We start from the raw sequence: 20,205 nt of genomic DNA, 5'->3' as shown, positions 1-20,205 counted from the left end.
TCCTGAGTAGCTGGGATTACGGGAGTGTGCCACCACACCTGGCTAATTTTTTGTATTTTTTAGTTGAGATGGGGTTTCACCATATTGGCCAGGCTGGTCTTGGACTCCTGACCTCGTAATCCACCCGCCTCGAACTCCCAAAGTGCTGGGATTACAGGCGTGAGCCACCGTGCCCGGCCCACCTGTCAGGATTTGAAGACAATTTGTGGTGTAGCTATCATTGTGTTCACGGAAACCTTCAGGCAGAACCTGAGGGCCATGAGTTGGGAATTGCACATGGGAGACGTTAGCGTTAACGGCACATTACAAAAATGATATCGAAGGCCCTTTCCCGATCCTAAAGTCTATGACACAGCGATTTTCAAGTAACCTGAAGCCCCCCCTGCATGCGTCTGGGGTTCTAGTGGCAGGGTGGATAATGACATGCCAGTTTCCCATGTTGGAGCCCAGGGGTGGTGTCAGGCTTCACAGCTGCAGGTCCCCATTCAGAGAGTCCTCTGTGCTGTGTCAAGCGGGCCTCCTGCTCTGTCTGGCAGAGAAAACAGTCTCTGTGTTGTCTTCTTATCTACCGGGGGAAGGCAGGCTGGTGGGGATGACGTGCTTCTGGGGTTGGAGTTGCTGAAGCAAAAAGCTAAGTTGGAGAGCTCCTGGTGTAATGTAAATATTGTAGGAAAAACAGCAAAGACTGAAAACCCAAATGCAGTGAAGTGCCTGCCCGTGAATGGATCCAAATAGCGCCTCCCACCACCTTTGTCACAGCCTTCTGTCCCAGAGGAGGGCTCGAAGGTGGGGATGGTACAGAGCACAGCCAAGGCTGGGGTCGGTAGGAAATGTGGCTTCAAACACAGACTTGCCCATTCGGGGAGTGTGTTTAAAGAAATAAATGACATGTCTTTAACTGGGTGCCCCCTCTGTGACAAATATGAGAATAGTAGCAGGGTTTTCCTTTGGTCCACAATTTCTGTTCTCTCACGCCACAGTCTAGACTTAGAAATCTTTTCCTGAAGCTCTGAGTAGAAATCACTGACTAGGCAAGCCGATGGTGCACTGGCAAAATTAGTCTGTTTACCATGTGGGAGCTTGCTAATTGCAAAGGAATGTGAGTTCCCAGGCACACTCTTGGTCTGCAGATGCTGTCTTCATCGTGATGGGGGAGGGTGCGCAGGCAGAGAGAGCCCGGGCCGGGATTGGCTGAGATAATTGGGCTGGTTTCTGTGCTGTGCTTTCCCCTTGCTCGGTTTTCTTCCTGAGATGATTCATCAAGAAGCCTCCTTGGCCCTCTGTTGTACAGTGTTACAAGCATCCAGTTAAAACAAACACCAGGATGAAAATGGACCTCCTACAGAAAAGTGTCACACTCATTCATTTAGCAAACATGCACTGAACACGGCCTCTTTGCCAAGCATTGTGCTTGCTACTGAGAATAAAGAAAGACCTCAATGCAGTAGCAAAGAGAAAGTGTCCTGGACTCAAGTAGGTCAAATGTATTGTAACAAGATGACAGTCCGGAGGATAGAATTCTGAGACATCCAGAAAACAGAGGGATTGCTTTTGCAGAGAAAACTGGAAGACTGCCCAGGGAAGGTAACTTCTGAGCCTGGCCTTAGAGACAAGACTTGTAATTTGGCTGGCAGAGGAAGACCTTTCATATGGCAGAAGCAACAGGGGCTAAGCAGAGAGAGATGGAAATGTCAATATTTTCCTAGAAAGGCCAGTGGTCCAGCAATGGCCAGGGATCTGTAGGCTATTAACATCTGAAAGAGGCTTTGCAAGTCATCAATCAAAGGGGCTCATTGCACAGATGAGGAAACCAAAGGCCACAGAGCTGACCTAACTTCTGCAAAATCTGAAACCATGTTTTCGTCAGTTACTTACCCTGGCCCTGTGGGCCTATTTATATTTACCATTCTTCACACATATTGAGGTAATAGAATTACATCTCACATCAACGTGCTTGGCACTGACTTTTCTTCCCCTTGCTACATCTACAAATAGCATCGCTTGACTCTTCCACCTTCAATGTGTCCATCATCCACCCATCATTGAGGCTGTCTATCAAATATGTATCCAGAACGGCCATGTCAGGCACTCTATGCACTATTTGTTTATATCTCGTGCTCTTTAGAGCTACATATAGCTTTGTGCTGCTTATCCTTAAAATGTACTTTTTAAAATTTAAGGTGTAAAAATCTTAGAATCCATTCTTCTACTCTATCAATTTGCTTAGAAACATCATGTTTCAAAGCTGAAAAGACACTGAGATGCAGCTCAGCTCAGGGTGCTGCTCATGTGTCTGTGTCAGTTTCTATATCTCCAGGAAAACTATTTTTGGGACTCCCTGCCCAGCACTATTTATTAGTTTTCCGTTAATTAAGATGAGGATGCCAAGGGTTTATTTCTGACAGGCTCTTGCTACTTGAAGAAGAAAGTCACTCATGCCCTTTTTCAGAATCCGGCAGCTTTGCTCTAGATGGAGGCTGCTAGATTCAGCAGGAAGGGGCAGGGTGTTCATTGCTGCACCTGCTGCTTCTCCCCTCAGCCCCGCTGTGTCCTCAGCATCACTGCAGCCTCACCCCAGTTACAAGATTGTCCAGCTGCAGACCCAGTCTCCAGTATTCTCTTCGGGGCCCCAGTAGCATGGGTTGATTGCATACACAAAGATGTCAGACCAAATCACCACGTCTGGGAACTGTCGGTAAAACAGTGTGTGGAATGAAATGCGCACATCGCCAAAGGGTGGGGGAGATTCGAAAGCAGGATATCTTGACAGAGAGAGAAAAGTGTTGGAATTAATTCATAAACGTGTCGGATGGAAATTAGCAGCTGAAGATTTGCAAAGGGAGAAGAGACAGAGGGAGATAGAAAAGGGAAGAGACAGACAGATGGAGAGGGGGAGGGAGATGGTGGAAAATAGAGCAGAAGAGGCAGCTTTATTTCACAGCCCTGCTTTACTATCCACTGAAGCAGCCTGTGCTTTTGCAGGGATCCTGCCTTGCCTCCGGTTTTTGTTCCCCTGTTGACCTCCACCATCCGCAGCCCCCGCTTCTGGCCTCGCCCCAACCTCCCGCTTCCACCACAACAGTTGTGCTTTTTACACACGTGGGATTCCCAGTTTCTTCAGAACGGGATTCTCTCTGTACTAAGCACAGCAAACTTCCGATGTGACCGTGGTAAGAAGGGAAGGATTGGGGCTTTCGAGGGAGATCTTGACTCTTGATATTCTAATCTTATCCTGGGACTCAGTTTTCTACACGTGAAGTTATGGTTATTGGGCCGGCTAAATGAGAGTATGCATGTAAGTCATTTACCTCAGAACTGGATATGCTGCGTGCATGCAGTACGTTGTTTACTATTATTATTAACAGTGGCAGTAGTAGGAGTAGTACATTTTAAATTCTCTCTCTGGTGTTTTAAACCTCCTAGTTCAATCTTTGTGGTCAAGGTCAAGAGGTTCAAGCAGCCTGTTTAAGCTCAATTTTAGAGCCAAACATGTTTCCCAGATTCCATTTCTTAATGGAAGGTTGGAGTTTTGCCCCGTAACAGTGAGCTTTTTGGATGGTGTTCCATTGTGGAACATAATACAGGCAATCACCCAATTTCGTTTTGAAAGAACAATTGAGATGACTATGTGAGATGAGAGAGGTTCGCATTGTTTTCCTCCTCAGGCTGCTGTGTTAGCAGGGTGTGTCCTGAAGTATTCTCTCTTTACAATTTCCATTCTGCCTTCCAGATTTAAGGTACCACTTCTAAATCTGAGCCTGTGTATAGTAGTATTGTATTGTGTGTAGATCCTGATTTTTTCCGAAGTCGGTGTAGTAAATGGAAGCCCTGTGAACCACTATGATGCTTACAGAGCTATTTTTGGCCTCTGCCTTCCACTTTCTTTTCCACTCTGTGTGCCATCTAATCCCTTGCACTGTGCCCCACTCTTCCCTTCCCGAAAGATCGCTCTGTAGCAAACGATGCTGTTTGATAGCATTTTACCCACAGTAGAACTTCTTTCGTAATTGGAGACAGTCCTGTCAAATCCTGCCGCTGCTTTATCAACTAAGTTTATGGGATATTCTGAATTCTTTGTTGTCATCATTTCAACAATGTTCACAGCATCTTCACCGAGGGTAGTTTCCATCTCAAGAAACCACTTCCTTTGCTCATCCAAGAGAAGCAGCTCCTCATCCATTCAAGTTTATTGTGAGACTGTCACATCTTTAGCCTCCACTTCTAGTTCTAGTTCTCTTGCTATTTCCACCACGTCTGCAGTTACTTCCTCCACTGAAATCTCGAACTCCTCAAAGTCATCCATGAGGCTTGGAATCAACTTGTTCTAAGCTCCTGTTAATGTGGATACTTTGACCTCCTTCCATGAATCACAAGTGTTCTTAATGGCATTTAGCATGGTGAATCTTTTCCAGAAGGTTTTTGGTTTACTTTGCCCAGATCCATCAGAAGAATCACTATTTATGGCAGCCATAGCCTTACAAAATGTATCTCTTGAATAATAAAATTTGAAAGTTGAAATTTGTTTTGATTCATGGGCTACAGAATGGAGGTCGTGTTAGCAGGCATGAAAACAACATTCATCTCTCTGTACATCTTCACTGGAGCTTTTGGGTAACTAGGTGAATTGTCAATGGGCAGTGATATTTGGAAAGGTATCTTTTTTTCTGAGAAGTAGGTCTTAATAGTGAGCTTAAAATATTCAGTAAACCCTGCTGTAAACAGTTATGCTGTTATCCAGGCTCTGTTCTTCCATTTATGGAGCACAGGCAGAGTAGATTTGGCATGATTCTTAAGGGCCCTAGGATTTTCAGAATGATAAATGAGTATTGGTTTTCACTTAAAGTCAACCGCTATATTAGCTCCTAACCAGAGAGTCAGCCTGTCCTTAAGCTTTGAAGCCAGACATTGACTTCTCCTCTGTAGCTATGAAAGTCCCAGATGGCACCTTCTTCCAACACAAGGTTGCTTCAGCTACACTGAAGATCTGCTGTTGAGTGTAGCCACCTTCATCAATGATCTTAGCTAAATCTTCTGGATTACTTGCTGCAGCTTCTACATCAGCACCTGCTGCTTCATCTTGTACTTCTATGTTATAAAGATGGTTTCTTTCCTTAAAACTCGTCAACTAACCTGTGCTAGCTTCAAACATTTCTTCTGCAGCTTCCTTACTTGTCTCAGCCTTCATAGAATTGAAGAGAGTTACAACCTCGCTCTGGATTAGGCTTTGGCTTAATAGAATGTTGTGGCTGGTTTGACTTTCTATCAAGACCACCAAAACCTTCTCTGTGTTAGCAACAAGACTATTTTGCTTTCTTATCATTTGTGTGTTCACTGGAGTGGCACTTTTAATTTCCTTCAGGAATTTTCCTTTGCATTTGTAACTTGACTAACTGTTTGGTGCAAGAGATTTAGTTTTCAGCCTATTTTGGCTTTCAACCTGTCTTCTTCATTAAGCTTAATCATTTCCAGAGTTTTATTTGAGGTGAGGAATGTGCAACTCTTCCTTTCATTTGAACACTTAGAGGCCTTTGTAGGGGTATTAACTGGCCTAATTTAAATATTTTTTGTGTCTCAGGGAATAGGGAGGTCTGAGGAGAAGGAGAGAGACTGGGGAATGGTTGGTTGATAGAGCAGTCAGGACACACACATTTATTAAGTTTCCTGTCTTACATGAGCATAGCTTATGATGCCCCAAAACAATTAAAATAGTAACGTCAAAGATTACTGATCACTACCAGATATAATGTGAAAGTTTGAAATATTGAAATAATTACCAAAATGTGGCACAGAGACAGAGCGAGTGCATGTTGCTGGAAAAAATGGTGCTGATAGACTTGCTTGATGCAGGGTTGCCACAAACCTTCAATTTGTAAAATACCCAATATCTGCAAAACACAATGAAGCAAAGCACAATAAAATAAGGTGTGCCTGTACACACAATATATATGTATGTGTGTTTGTTTATTTATAAATAAATATATATTTAAGTATATAAATTTATTTATCTCTACCTCTGTCTTGGGATCCATCTCTATAAAATCTCCCCTTGGCTGTGTTTCCCTGGAGAACTCTGATTATGTAAGACAGTCAGACCCACCCTGCTTCTCTCCCATGTTATGCCCCTGCCCCTTTCTTTCCTTTTCTTTTGCTTTCTCTTTGCCATTTTCTTCACCCCCATTTTCTGGAGACTTTCTAATGCCTGGAGGAGGAAGGAAGGAGGATGAGCATTGGATTCTCTGTCTCCTTCCTTCCCAGTCCTCTGAACTGCATTTCCTGCCATCATGGGAAATTTTGAGCCTCATGACCCAGAGGGACTGTTTTGTTTTGGTTTTGTTTTTGGTTTGAGACAAGGTCTTGCTCTGTTGCCCAGACTGGAGTGCAGTGGCATGATCATAGCTTACTGCAGCCTCAAACTCCTGAACTCAAGTGATCCTCCCACCTCAGCCTGTTAAGTGTCTTGGACCACAGGCATGAACCAGCACATCTGCCTAGTTTTTTAAATTTTCATAGAGGTAGGATCTTGCTATGTTGCCCAGGCTGGCCTTGAACTCTTGGCCTCAAGCAATCCTCCCACCTTGGCCTCCCAAAGTGCTGGGATTATAGCTGTGAGCCACCATGGCTTGCCTTGTTTTATTTTTCCCTGACTCTATCTTTGTAAAACTGATTTCATCCAGCCAAGATGGGAAACTAGAGTTGCTGGGGGGAGAAGAAAGCTTTCAGGGTCGAATACAGAATACAATGTTAGTGCTGGGTTAAGGAGTGGGTATGGGGCATTAGTGGATGAAAAGAGGCTAGTCAGAGACAGATCCAAGATACTGTGGTCTAACGTAAGTGTGGTGGTGGTGAGGATGCATACAGCCTAGCAGAATTTTAGAAACTGTCCAATCCAATTTGGTCAAAACCCATTTTATTGTGGGTTTCTACCAAAACGTTTGAGGTTTTGGTCAAAACCTACAATAAAAATACTGTGTCAAGCATGCCCAGAACACAAGAGCATATGAGAGCCTGAGAATGTGTCTGTGAATAAAAGCGGGGCACTATTACGTAAACATACGTTATGAGAAGCTTGCTCTCTAAGCTGAGTTACAATATATCACAATAATTATGTAAATCACAAGCTATGTTTCTGATGAATCTGGCTCTGTTTTATTGATTAGAATCCTAATACCTGAAGCTGATCTTCATTGCTTGTTAGCCACGTGGTATGGCTACCTGCTTTTCCACCGTGATTAACTTCTTACCATGTAAATAGTGTGTTCCAACATCAGTACTGTATGGGCAAAGAGATTTTAGAGCAAGACAAACTGAATCACTCGAATTCTTGTTCTCCACCTAGCTAATTGGCCACTGATAAAATCTAGTGTCCAAATGTGGACAAATTGATTATTTAATATTTGGTACATGAATCTTGAATAGCTATGACATTTGTGAGACTGGAGGGTATGGGTTAGAGATACATAATTATTTTTATTATTAATTGAATAAATATTGATTGGAAACCTACTATATGCCAGGAATTATTCTGGGTGCTGGTAATACAGCAATGAACCTTGAAGGGAATAGGAAAAGGTTCATCATTTTCTTTTTTTTTTTTTTTTTTTTTGAGACGGTGTCTTGCTCTGTCACCCAGGCTGGAGTGCAATGGCATGATCTCGGCTCACTGCAACCTCTGCCTCCCGGGTTCAAGCGATTCTCCTGCCTTGGCCTCCTGAGCAGCTGGGATTACAGGCACATGCCACCATGCCCTGCCAATTTTTGTATTTTTAGTTAAGGTGGGGTTTCACCATGTTGGTCAGGCTGGTCTCGAACTCCTGACCTTGTGATCCGCCCGCTTCAATCTCCCAAAGTGCTGGGATTACATGCGTGAGCCACCATGCCCAGCCAGATTCAGCATTTTCTACCTTGCACTTCTAGAAATGACTAGGAGTAATCTTTCTTCTCTATATATTGCTTTATCAAATAATACCTTCCTTATAGAGGTGTTAACAGGATTACATTAGATAGCATCTGTCAGGTGTGTGTTCTAGTGTCTGGGCTGCTGGTAGGATGATGATGATGATGATCATGATGATGACAATGACAGCTGTCACTATTTTTTAAATATTGGTTGGTTGGTCTGCATCTGAATGGGTCCAGAGATGGAAATGTTTTGACCTGAAACAATTCATCCTGTATATATTTGTTAATCATCAACAGTGTACGAAATGCTGTGATGAACACAGGCAGCTGTACAACACCTTCAAGGAGCTCTTCACCTTCAGATACATTAAAAAAATATTCAGGGCTCTCATGCTGAAGATGAAATAAGACAAAACAGCGCCAGCCTCCCCCAGGCCCCCATCTCCATCCAGCATTTTTTCACGGCTAAGCTGGACACCCTGGACCGCATTTGTTTTCTCCACTCCTGGGGTTCCACTCATTCCTCAGCTCACCACTGCCTCACTTCTGCTGCCTCAGCAGCAAAACAGCTTCTGCAAAATTCATCAGTGCCATCCACTGTGGCAGATCAAAAGCATGGTTGTCCGTCCTCTGCTAGCCTGAATTCTGTCGTAGTGGACGCCACTAGCCACTCTTCTCTTCTTAAAGGTCTCCTCCCTGATTTCTGTGTGGGCACTGATCCTGAGTTTCCTTCTATTTTTTTGGTCACTCCTCAGGCTCCCTCATGAGCTATTTTTCCTCTTATGCCTATGTGTTTGTGTTGCTCAGAATTCACACTTAATACCACATTTCTTCTCACTCCTGCTCTTGCTCAGTGACTTCATTAGTACCCAGAGCTTCAGCTCCCATGTATGCAAAGAGGATTCCAAAGTCTATGACTGTAAACATTGTCTCTTGCTCAGGCTCAACACCGAAATATCCAAATGCCAACAGCATATTTTTACTTGGATGTTTCACCAGCACCTCAGGTTCAATGTTTAATGCCCCTGCCCTCCACTCAGTATCAACTATTCTTACTATGTCTCCGGAATTGGTAACGGTGTTCACTCATCTGCCAAAATCAGAAGCCACATGGCAGTCAGTCCTACTCAGTCCTTAAATGTGAACTTTTCCTTTGAGTCTTTAAAAAAGTTCACTTAAAAATGAACTTTTCCTTTGAGGAGTCTTTTCCTTTGAGCAGCCTTTTCCTTTGAGCAGCTTTCCAAGAACGCTGATCTAATTTTAATGGCCTCATTTTGAGATCCTGTAGCATGCTGTATATATTTTTATTTTAAATCTTATCATACCATACTATGATACCTGATTTATTTCTTCTACTAGACTATAAACTCCTTGAGGGCAGGTAACACACCATGTTCTTTGGATTTCCAGGCCAAGCAAAATGCCTAGATGGTCAATAAATGTTGGCCCTCCCACCAAAACAAACAAAAAACAAAACAAACAAACAAAAAACCCAAGAAAGAAGGTTTAAATGAAGTAGTGAATTAGTCAACAAAATAAATGAACAATATAAAAAAAGTTTGGCAAGAGAGATATGAGTTTAAGTAACTGACATATTATACAAAGCACAAGTTCTAGCTCCTCTCTAAGACCCAGAAAATCAGATTCATTTTAGCAGGAAGTGGGTACAGCCCAGTAAGGAGCAGCCAGTCATGGAGTACCAGCTATGTGCCAAGCTCTCTGCAAGCCACCTTACATACATTTTGTTCAGTTCTTTAAACTTTTCCCATCAAACCAAGGAGGAGTCCTGGGCTCAGAGAAGCCTGGTCCACTGCTGGGGACCCCCAGCTCTCAGGGGGCGGGTCCAGATTTAGAGCCCGGCAAGCCTACCTCCAGCGGCATTCTCTCCTCCACACGCTGGGTTCCCTGGGGAGGAAGAATCCGTTTTCCACCTGTCATGGTCATTCTGTTAGATACTATAGTGAGACTGGGGAGGGCTAAGACTGTAATAATGGTACTGAACATTTAAAACACACATTTTATGGCTTGTAGGTCTCAATATAATGGTTTTTGTTATTTGATATATAGAACTATATGAGGTGTGACTATAAAGTAATGAGGCTGATTTTATTGTATGGCTTGTGGAAATTGGTCCCTTTATAGGGGTCTCCAGCCTTTCTAGAATGAAATGCTTTAATGTAGTTGATGCCCGTGCTTCCCCACTGTTGAGGCTTTGGGGTCCAGGGAAGGAACAAGAAGGATGCTAAGAGAGTTCCTTAGTGGGAATGGCATTGGATCTTTGGCTGACAGCTTCACGGAGTTTCTGCAAACTGTGGAGAGTGGACGTCAGTTCTCTCATGCAGCAAATATTTGCTGAGTACTTACTCTGTGCTGGGCCCTAGTCTGTAGCAGAGGAATCAGGGATGAGCAAAATAAACACTGTTCTCAGGGACCTTGCAATTCTAACGAGAGACAGAGAGTTTCCATGCATGCAATACACACAGAAACTTGGAAGGAAAAAGAGTAGGCTAGGGGCTGATGTTATACTCCTTAGATTCTAAAGTTCTCAATAGATCACTCTCTAACCCTTGGGGAACCTCATAGATAACTTTTTACAGTGTAAATCTTACATGCCTTAGGTTGGCTTTTTTATTTTAAAGTTTTCTTGTTGTCATGTTACTTTTGTTTGTCTACTTGGTTATTTCTGTCGTTTTGTTTCTTTGGTTTTGCCTACTTCATCATTCTGGCATTAAGGATGGAAAAAAAGGAATTGACTGTCCCCCATCATGGAGAGCTGCCATCGTGCCAGGCTCTGGGAATGGCACTTTCACATGCGTCACCATGCTCACAGCCATCCTGTGAGGAAGCTCTCATGCACGCCGCTCACAGAGGAGGGGACACAAACTCGGGATCGCCCTGCTTGGAAGTGGCAGAGCTGGGACCGGAAGCCAGGTGTTTTAATTCTTGCACAGTATTGCTTCCTTCCATCAGTCCAGGCAGATGCATTCTAGGTCGAAAATGATGTGATGTGGTCTGTGATGGAAAAGAGGAACAGGCTGGGATTTAAGGGGCCTGAATTCTGCCCTTGGGTTAGCAGCTGACTAGGAAAACCATTGAATGTGTATTTGCATCAGTTTTGGAAGAGTGCAAACAAGACTGAGAAGCAAGGTTCCACGTGGATTTCCTGCATTAATTGTGCAAGCAGCTATAATATAGGATTGGTGTGGGTTTTTTAGAGGAGGGTACTTGTGTCTCATCCAAAGTGTTGTGTTCTGTGGTATATAATTCCCTTTCTGGTGACTTTCTTAGCCTAAAAGTGGAAGCCCCAGTCAACTCTTACCACTCTGTTCACCACAACACATTTTGAGTTCACTAGAGCTCCATGACCGGAAGGACCCAGAGAGCCACCTTCTTCAAGCTAAGCCACCATGTCTTCTCGGCCACTCCACTCCACTGGGTCCACACTGACTTCAGTTGGTTTCTGTCATACAAATACGCATCAAACCCAGGCTTCTCACTTTATATGTCTCCCTAATATACACACGGAACAGCTGGGTACAATCTTCTCTCAGATAAACACAAGCTGTAAGTCTTCCTTATTTATGAATAACAGTTTGAAATTGCTTTTATAACTGAATACAAATTTTATTAGATAAATTCAGATATTTCTGTGTGATCCCAGATTCCCCAATAGCCATCCTCATCTAGACAGCCCCTCCAGGGCAGAATAAGAGCTTATTAATAACCACAGAAGCCTTTTCATTTTTAGGCAACTTCTAAAGTGGCCTCTTCTTCAAACTCAGAGAAAAATCTGTCCTGTTTCTTTTATTATATACACACGCAGAAAAAAAGCCTTTGGACTCCTTGGGAATTTTTGTGTCTTGCTCTGTACAGCTTATCTGCCCACAGAGATACTTCAGAGAAGAAACTTGTGACAATGGGGAATTAGGCCTCTTTCTGTAGGCAGTAATAACTAGCATTTATTATGGACTTAGTGAGTGCCAGGCATGATGCCAATTATTTTACAGGCAGTGTTTCACTTAACACTGATGTCGGCTGAATCATGGCCCCCCACATTCGTATGTTGAAACTCTAAGCACCAATGTGACTCTACTTAGAGATAGGGATTTTAGGAGGTGATTAAAGTTAAAGGGGCAGAAGGATGGGGCCCTAATCCCTTAGAATTGGTGGCCTTCTGAGAACAGAGAGAGTTTTCTTCCCCATGTGAGCACAGAGCAAGAAGGTAGCTGTCTCAAGCCAGAAAGAGAGCCCTCGTCAGAGCATGTTCACGCTGGCACCCTGATCTCAGACTTGCAGCCTGTGCCGCTGTGAGAAAACAGATTCCTGTGAGGCCACCTAGTCTGCAGTATTTTGTTGTGGCAGCCTGAGCTGACTAAGACATACACTCACAAGTACCCTACAGATTCATTGCTGCAGTGGTCTCTGTTTACAGAGGTGGCAGCTGTAAGATAAGTGAAGGTAAGGAGCTTGTGTAAAGTCCCACAGATAGTGAGCTGCAGAGGCGGGGCTCGGACTGACGCCTAACTGCCGTGTGTTTGCTCCAGTCTTTCCTACTGCACTCTAGAGCACAGGCACACAGTCCACCTAGATCACAGCAGGGAAGTCAAAACTGGCTGAGGTCTTAAACCCAGGTCCTTCGACTCACATTAAGGGTCAGTGAGCGGCGTTTTCTTGTTTTCTTAAAAACAGTGATAACTTCATGGCCTCATCTCCAAATAATGTTAGAGACTACTCTCAAAAGATGAGCTGTGACCAAGTAGAGGAGATATATTAAGAGACAACTAAGTGGAGTGAAATAGGTTACATCTCACGGGGTTGGCTGAAGGGGCCTGTTTCCAAATTACGAACAAAGGCAGAGGAGCCTCTAGATTCAGATTGAAGGTTCCATGGATAATATGCCCCCTTCCAAAAATGCACACAGCAGAGCTTTACCGCTATTTTTTACGATAATTAGGAAAGCAAGCTTTCAACGAGACAATAGCATCACCCTCAGTCCTCCACGCTAAGCTTCAAATCTCTTTCTCCCGCTGTCGTCCTGATGTCTCCATTTGACTGTCTCATAGAGGTGATAGCTTCACAACTTAATCAGAACTCTTTATTCATTCTTCAATTCCTGCCTCCTTAAACCCATTCCTGCTGGCATCATCCTCATTACAGGTAGCTGTAAAATGCAGCTGGTTACCCAAATCTTCCTCAATCTCTCTCTTTTTCTCAATCCTTAATCTCAGGAAGTCTTAACTACTATTCTTCAGAAATGCACCTCTCACCTTTCCATAATTCTCTCTCTTCATTGCCATCGTTTCTGGCCTCTGCTGCTCCTGTCTTGCCCTCTGCTTCTACTCTGTACCCCTGCAATCTAGTCCTCTACACGGCAGTCAAAGTGACGTGCAAAATTTTTCAATCACAACCAGTCACTTTTCTACTGAAATGTTTCCAAAGTTATCGTACTGCCCTTAGAATCAATTCTAAAGCAGTTACTGTGGCCTTCAAGGCCCAGGGCGGCTGCAGCTTGATCTGCCCCTGGGTCTAGCGGGCTACCTCTGCCATATGCCACTATGGTGTTTGCTCAGCTCCAACCTTCACGCAGCTGATCAGTCAGGACTCAGGTCAAATGCTCCCTTTTCAGAGAGGCTTCCCCTGGCTATTTGATTTTTCACTCTTCCCACATCATCACGCTTTTTTTTTTTTAAATGTATAGCTTGTAGCACAATCTAAATATTTGCATCTATTTACTTTTTACGGTCTCTTTCCCCCTTCTTCAACACTGCTCACACACCCTTGCAGAAAAGCACATAATAAAGCTGATCTCATTAATTACTGCATCTCCAGTCCCTAGAACAGTGTCCAACATAAAATAGGTGTGTCATACATATTTACAGAATTAGTAAATGAATTCATAAATGAATAAGTAAAAATTGTGTTACGTTTTTTGTCATTTTTTAATTGGTTTCTTTCTTTGACTGTTAGTCTTGGTTATCGCCCTCTGTGTGAGACTGATCTGTCAAAGACTATAAGGCAGATGATATCCTGCCACAAGTAAGAGAGTTTTCACAGCCCAGGATACTGGTTGGAAGTAGCCATCCATACCCAAAGCAGCAGCAGTGCTCAGCAGTTAGCTCAGTTTAGGTTCTGAACAGAAGTTGCTGCCCAACAAGGCCCACCTCCCCTTTGTCTTTCTCCATAATTGTGGATTCGTGAGTTGTGTGCACCATTGTTCAGCTGCTTCTTTTTTTTTTTTTTTTTGAGACGGAGTCTCGCTCTGTCGCCCAGGCTGGAGTGCAGTGGCGCGATCTCGGCTCACTGCAAGCTCCGCCTCCCGGGTTCCCGCCATTCTCCTGCCTCAGCCTCTCCGAGTAGCTGGGACTACAGGCGCCCGCCACCACGCCCGGCTAATTTTTTGTGTTTTTAGTAGAGACGGGGTTTCACTGTGGTCTCGATCTCCTGACCTCGTGATCTGCCCGCCTCGGCCTCCCAAAGTGCTAGGATTACAAGCGTGAGCCACCGCGCGTTCAGCTGCTTCTTACAGGATGCATCTCTTCAGTGTCATGAGCTATGTTCCATCACCAGCCACGGTCCACATACACGTAGGAATATTATAGGCCCACAATCTTATTTAAGCCAATTTGAAATGCAGTAATGTGATCAGACTTTTTACAGGTGTATTTCCCAGGTGGGTTGCCTTACTTTTCATCTAGCTTCTCTGGGACATTCTATCTTCTCCAGGTTGCAGATACTACCTGTCAGTTTCAAGTTACTGGAGTCACCTGAATTCTGACCCGGAAATCCCTAGGGTTCTTTACAACTCTTTGCCTTCTTTGCGGCTCTTTCTCCTACCTGAGAAAATTCCCTCTGGCAAGGATTCCTATTCTCAAGCTTGTTCATAATTACTTTTCTCTGGCTAGCCAGTGGTCTGTCTTGTGATCACTACAGCCCTGCAATCAGGATACAACTTTGCATTTTCTGTTACAAATTGTCATAAATGAGACTCCTGTAGGTCTGAGTAGAATCTCTAGTTTGTACATAGGGCATTTATAACCTTTCACTCCCATCTTTTTTCATGTCACAAATTGTTATCATGTGAAAATGGGAGTTTGGCTATATAACCATAATTCATGATTATTAAATTTTCCAATGTGCCAAGTCCTTTGGTGATATGTTGCATGTATTATCTCATTAATTGTCCCTCGTATTAATCATGTTTTTTATGTTCTGTATTTTATGATGCTTTGATACCCTGGGTCTTGCTAATTCTGGAAAGACTGTCCCTCCTAGGGCTAGCTAATTCCTAGAGATAATAACAAACTTGCCTGTGAGCCTGCCTTTTATGAGAAAACCAATCCATCCGAAACCCATACCCCAAACATTCCTTTTATCTAATGCTCACACACCAAATCAATATTGCCCTTGCCCTACATCACCCCAGGGCCAGGTACACTAGAACCACTAGAACCACCCTCACCGCCATAACACAGAGCCTGCCAGAAGTATTCAAACTTTACAACCCTAAGCTTGCTGAAGTTTGCCTACCTTGCCTCTCCTATTTATTCTCATGGAAATCACAATGAAGACCCTGTGCTAGGCCTTCCTCTCACTCCTGCCTCCTGACCAACCCCGGTGCCTCCCCATGTGGTCCAGCATGGCACGGTGTGCCCCTCCTCTTGGGAACTGTGAGGAATAAACTCATCTTTCAAGGCAGTGGTCTCTGTGTCTGTCATCTTACCAGCCTTGATTTTAAAACGTGCTGGGTACATTTCAAGAAACCTCAAACCCTATAACATAGGTGGGATAGGTATTCCTGGGTATCAGCCAGGCAGCTAGACAGATGACAAGTCAGCATCTGAACAGACAATATAACTTCAAAAGTAGTATAGGTTGAGCATCCCAAATCCAAAAATCTGAAACTTTTTGAGGACAGACATGATGCTCAAAGGAAGTGCTCACTGGAGCATATTGAATTTGAGATGTCCAGATTTGGGATGCTCAACAGTATAATGCAAAGACTCCAAAATTTAAAATAATTCAAAATCTGAAGCACTTCTGGTCTCAAGCATTTCCGATAAGGGATACTCTTAGTCATGATGTTAATTTGTCTTTATATATGTTTCCACATATCTAAGAGGGTTTCACTAGGGGCCACCCTGTCATGATACACAGCCAAGCATTTCCTAGAAAAGTTCTGACATAAACTACTTAGTCCTCGTTCATTGTGAACCTCAACTCATTTTCTAATTTCAATTTGGTCTCAGCTTTATATTCTATAAATGCACAGACTAGTCCACAGCAGTGTCCTACAGAGGAATGAAGTCTCTCCCACACAACTGTAGGCTCACAGAGATTAACATTAAATGAGACCTTTGCAGTCATTTCTCTGATTTGCTAGCCCATGAGTTGAGCCCGTTTATTCACTCAGAACTATTGAGCTAAGAAACGCTGCTACAGAAGAAAATAGAGACAGGCCCTCTTCCTTAGGATTCCAGATACCTTATTTCAGGGGAGCCAGCTGTGCAAAAAAATGGGATACTTGGTTTATTTCTTCACAAGAGCGAGACCTATTATATATTGTTAAGAAAATTTACACCTCGCTTCCGCCCGTCTCTGCTGCTCGTCTTTACTTGCCTCAGCCATTCTTTTCCTATCGGGAATATCATGCTGTCCTAGCCTTTCTCTTTTTCCTTAATAACTCTTCCAGTCTCAAGCAATCTTTTATGAGTTGATTCAGCAACTGCCCCATTTTTGTCTCTTGAGAAGCAATAGAACCAGCAGGTCCAGGAGAGAGGAAGGGATCTGAATGCCCTACAACCAAGTGGCAGCGCTGCGAGCGTTGAGGGGCAGCCTGACCCAACTCCATGGCTGCCACCCACCTGTGTTCAAGCTCCAAACACTGCAACTGAAGAAAATCATAAGCCCGGCCTCAGGTTCTCAGCTTTACACAAGTTAAAGTATGAAAAAGAGCCTTTCCCGTCTGGTGATACTAGACTAGAACTCAGAGTTGAGAGGTTGAAGTACAATGTCAATCAGGAAACGCGGGTTCACTCAAGTCTTGAGAAAAGACATGTGTCATGAAAGCTAGTAGGAAATCTCAAAATAGGTTGTGGGGCTGCTCCCTGAGCCCCCAGCCTCTCCTCTCTGCATCACAACTCCCCAAAGCCTTGTACCTCGGGAGCTTATGGATGAGACCTGGACCCCACTGCTGCCTTTGTCATACCTGCTTTCTGGAAAGGTCCTAACCCAGTGGAGCAGTGTGTAACAATGCTCTGTCAATGACAGGCCGCATATATGACAGTGGTATAGAAAAGATTACAGTGGAACTAAAAACTCATCATCCTCCAGTGACACTGTAGCCATCTTAATGTCTTAGCTCAAAGTGTTACTCAGGTGTTTGTGGTGATGCTGGTGTAAACAAACCCTACTATGCTGCCGGTCCTTTTAAAGTCTAGCACATGCAAATATGTACAGTGCATAATACTTGATAACAAATATAAACGACTACGTTACTAGTTTTTATGTTTACTATACTATACTTTTTTCTTTAGAGTATGCTCCTGCTACTTATTTTAAAAAGGTGATTTTAAAACAGCCACAGGCATGTCCTTCAGGAGGTATCTAGAAGAAGGCATTGCTATCATAGGAGATGACAGCTCCATGCATGTTATTGCCCCTGAAGCTCTTCCAGTGTGAGGAAATGTGGAGGCAGAAGACAGTGATACTGATCATCCTGACTCCATGTAGGCCTAGGCTAATGTGTGTATTTGTGTCTTAGTTTTTAGCAAACAAAATTTAAAAAGTAGGCTGGGCGCAGTGGCTCACACCTGTAATCCCAGCACTTCGGGAGGCCGAGGCGGGCGGATCACGAGGTCAGGAGATCGAGACCACCCTGGCTAACATGGTGAAACCCCGTCTCTATTAAAAATACAAAAAGTTAGCTGGGCATGGTGGTGGGCGCCTGTAGTTCCAGCTACTTAGGAGGCTGAGGCAGGAGAATGGCGTGAACTCGGGAGGCGGAGCTTGCAGTGAGCCGAGATCGCGCCACTGAAACTCCAGCCTGGGTGACAGAGCGAGACTCTGTCTCAAAAACAAACAAACAAACGAAAGTGGAAAAAAGCTTAGAATAAGGATATAAGAATATATTTTTGTACAGCTGTACAACGTGTTTGTGTTTTAAGCTAATGTTACCATGCAACAGTCAAAAAGTTAAAATAATTCAAAGTTTATAAAGTTAAAAAGTTACAATAGGCTAAAGTTATTATCGAAGAAAGAAAAACATGTTTTGATAAATTTAGGGTAGCCTAATTATACAGTGTTTATGAAGGCTATGGTGGTGTGCAGTAATGTCCTAGGCCTTCATTCCCCACCCATTCACTGACTCACCCAGAGCAACTTCCAGTTCTGCAAGCTCCGTCCACGGCAAATGTCCTGTACAGATGTACCATTTTTAAATCTTTTGTACTGTATTTTTATTGCACATTTTCTGTGTTTAGATACACAAATCCTTACTATTGTGTTACAATTGCCTATAGTATTCAGTACAGTAGCATGCTGTACAGGCTTGCAGCCAAGGAGCAATAGGCTCTACCATACAGCCTAGGTGTGTAGTAGGCTATGTCATCTAGGTTTATGGAAGTACACACTAGGATATTCACACAATGACAAAATCTCCTAAAGACACTTCTCAGACTGTATCCCCCTCCAGAAGCAGCATATGACTATATATGTTTCACTGTAGCTGATATGATTAGTGATAAGTATTCTCCTCCTAGGTAAGATGCTGTAATTAAAAATTTTAGACCTATACACATATGTGGGCTAACCCTTTTAGAATAGGGAATGGGGCAGTATTTATTTGTGCTCAGTCTCTCAGAACTGAAAGCAAGTAGTATGCCTTTGTATCCTTCAGCAACTAAAGTAATAAACGATAAGAGCTTAATGCTTATTTTTGAATTAAATTTCATTTTGCCAATTGTGCAGAGCCCAGTCTAATTTAACAAAAGGCTCTGAGAAAAAATACAGTAGAGCAGATGCACATAGCAACCATTAAATTAGAATACAACGGGGAGGCTTCTGCCAGGGGAGCGGAGAAGGCCTCCCGAGGGGCCCGAGGGGCCCAAGGGAAGCGGAGCTCTGGGGTTTAGAGCAGAAAGAGACAAATCCGAGACCAAAGAAAGGGGGAGGCTGGCCTCCAAAAGCACCGAGTCGCCTCCCAGCACCACCGTGGTGCCACTTCCTCTGAGCGGTTTTAGGAGGATCAGTTCTACTACTTTTTAGGATCTGCTATGTTTTTCCCAGCCCGTGCTTTTTACCACGATAAGGTGTAGGACAGGGACAATGCTGCGTGCTGTGTTTTAAGGAGAAATTGAGATTTGCCACTTTGGGGACAGGCGTCCAGTGGAGGGGCACGGGCGTTCCCGAGGTGGGTCCTCGGAGGTGGGTCCACTCCACCTCTGCACGGGCCCAGGACAGCGCGCCGTCAGGGCTGGACTTGGCTGGGCGGGGAGCCGTTCGCAGCGCGATGGACACGCACACCGGTGCCCCATCTGGCGCGGGCAGGGTAGTTCCCCTCTCCAGGGCGGGGTTTGGCAACTTCTGCGCTGGCATCGGCGAGGGAAGGTGCCAGTGTCAGTTTTCCATTTGCTGCTTTCCCCAGAACTCCCTCTCCCGCCCTCCCCTGTCCCTCCCGCTCCCTCCACCCCACCCCTCTGCAGGGGAAGCCACTGCGAGGGGCGCCGCGTTCTCTCGGCTGGCGCGGGTGTCGGGACGGAGCGAAGTGGGCGCGGTGGTGGTGCGGGCTTATCCCCGCAGGCATCCCCAGCCCGGTGGGCGCGGCGTGGGTTAAGGTGGGCGCCCGTCCCCCGCGCCCCGCGCCCGCCCGCCGGGATGAGAGCGCAATCCGCGCCGCCTGCCCGCCCGCTCGCTCCGAGGCGGCACCGGGAGAAAGTGGCGGTCAGGGATGGAGCTGCTGCCATGACAACCCCGGCGGTCGGGGCCCGCGCGCGTCGGGGCTGCTCCCGGGAGGAAGGCGGCGTGGAGGCCGGGGGCGGCCGCTGAGCGTGGCGTCCGCGCGTCCCCGCGTCCCGTGCCGCGTCCCCGGAGGAGGCGGGGGCCGCCGTCTGCCCAGCTCCCCGTGCGCCCGGAGCCTGCGCCGGGCGGCGCTCCCCCTGGCTGGCCGCGAGTCGCCGACCGGGCTGCGGAGGACGGCCACCGACCGGAGGACCCTGGCTGCGCCGGCCGCGCGTCCCCGCCTTGGAACTTTTTGCCGCCTTGGGGTTCCAGATGCGAGACTTGGGGCCCGGGGACACGTACATCTGTACA

The 20,205-nt window shown here is 45.1% G+C and overlaps 1 protein-coding gene across 4 annotated transcripts in view; it reads left to right on the top strand.

The window, feature by feature from the left end:
- Window positions 1-20,205, top strand: part of OPCML (opioid binding protein/cell adhesion molecule like) — a 1,146,349-nt gene that overhangs the window by 593,257 nt on the left and 532,887 nt on the right. Inside the window, exon 1 of one of the 4 annotated variants that reach the window (XM_055273811.2) lies at window positions 17,370-19,730. The exons of the other annotated variants lie outside the window; for them this stretch is intronic. The gene's annotated coding sequence lies outside the window, so the exon portion shown is untranslated. Of the gene's footprint in view, window positions 1-17,369; window positions 19,731-20,205 lie in introns of those variants that run through there. 4 annotated transcript variants of the gene reach the window in all.

Source organism: Symphalangus syndactylus, chromosome 3, assembly GCF_028878055.3.
Source record: "Symphalangus syndactylus isolate Jambi chromosome 3, NHGRI_mSymSyn1-v2.1_pri, whole genome shotgun sequence".
In the NCBI taxonomy this organism is placed as follows: Eukaryota; Metazoa; Chordata; class Mammalia; order Primates; family Hylobatidae; genus Symphalangus; species Symphalangus syndactylus.
This window is presented reverse-complemented; position numbering and strand designations above follow the sequence as displayed.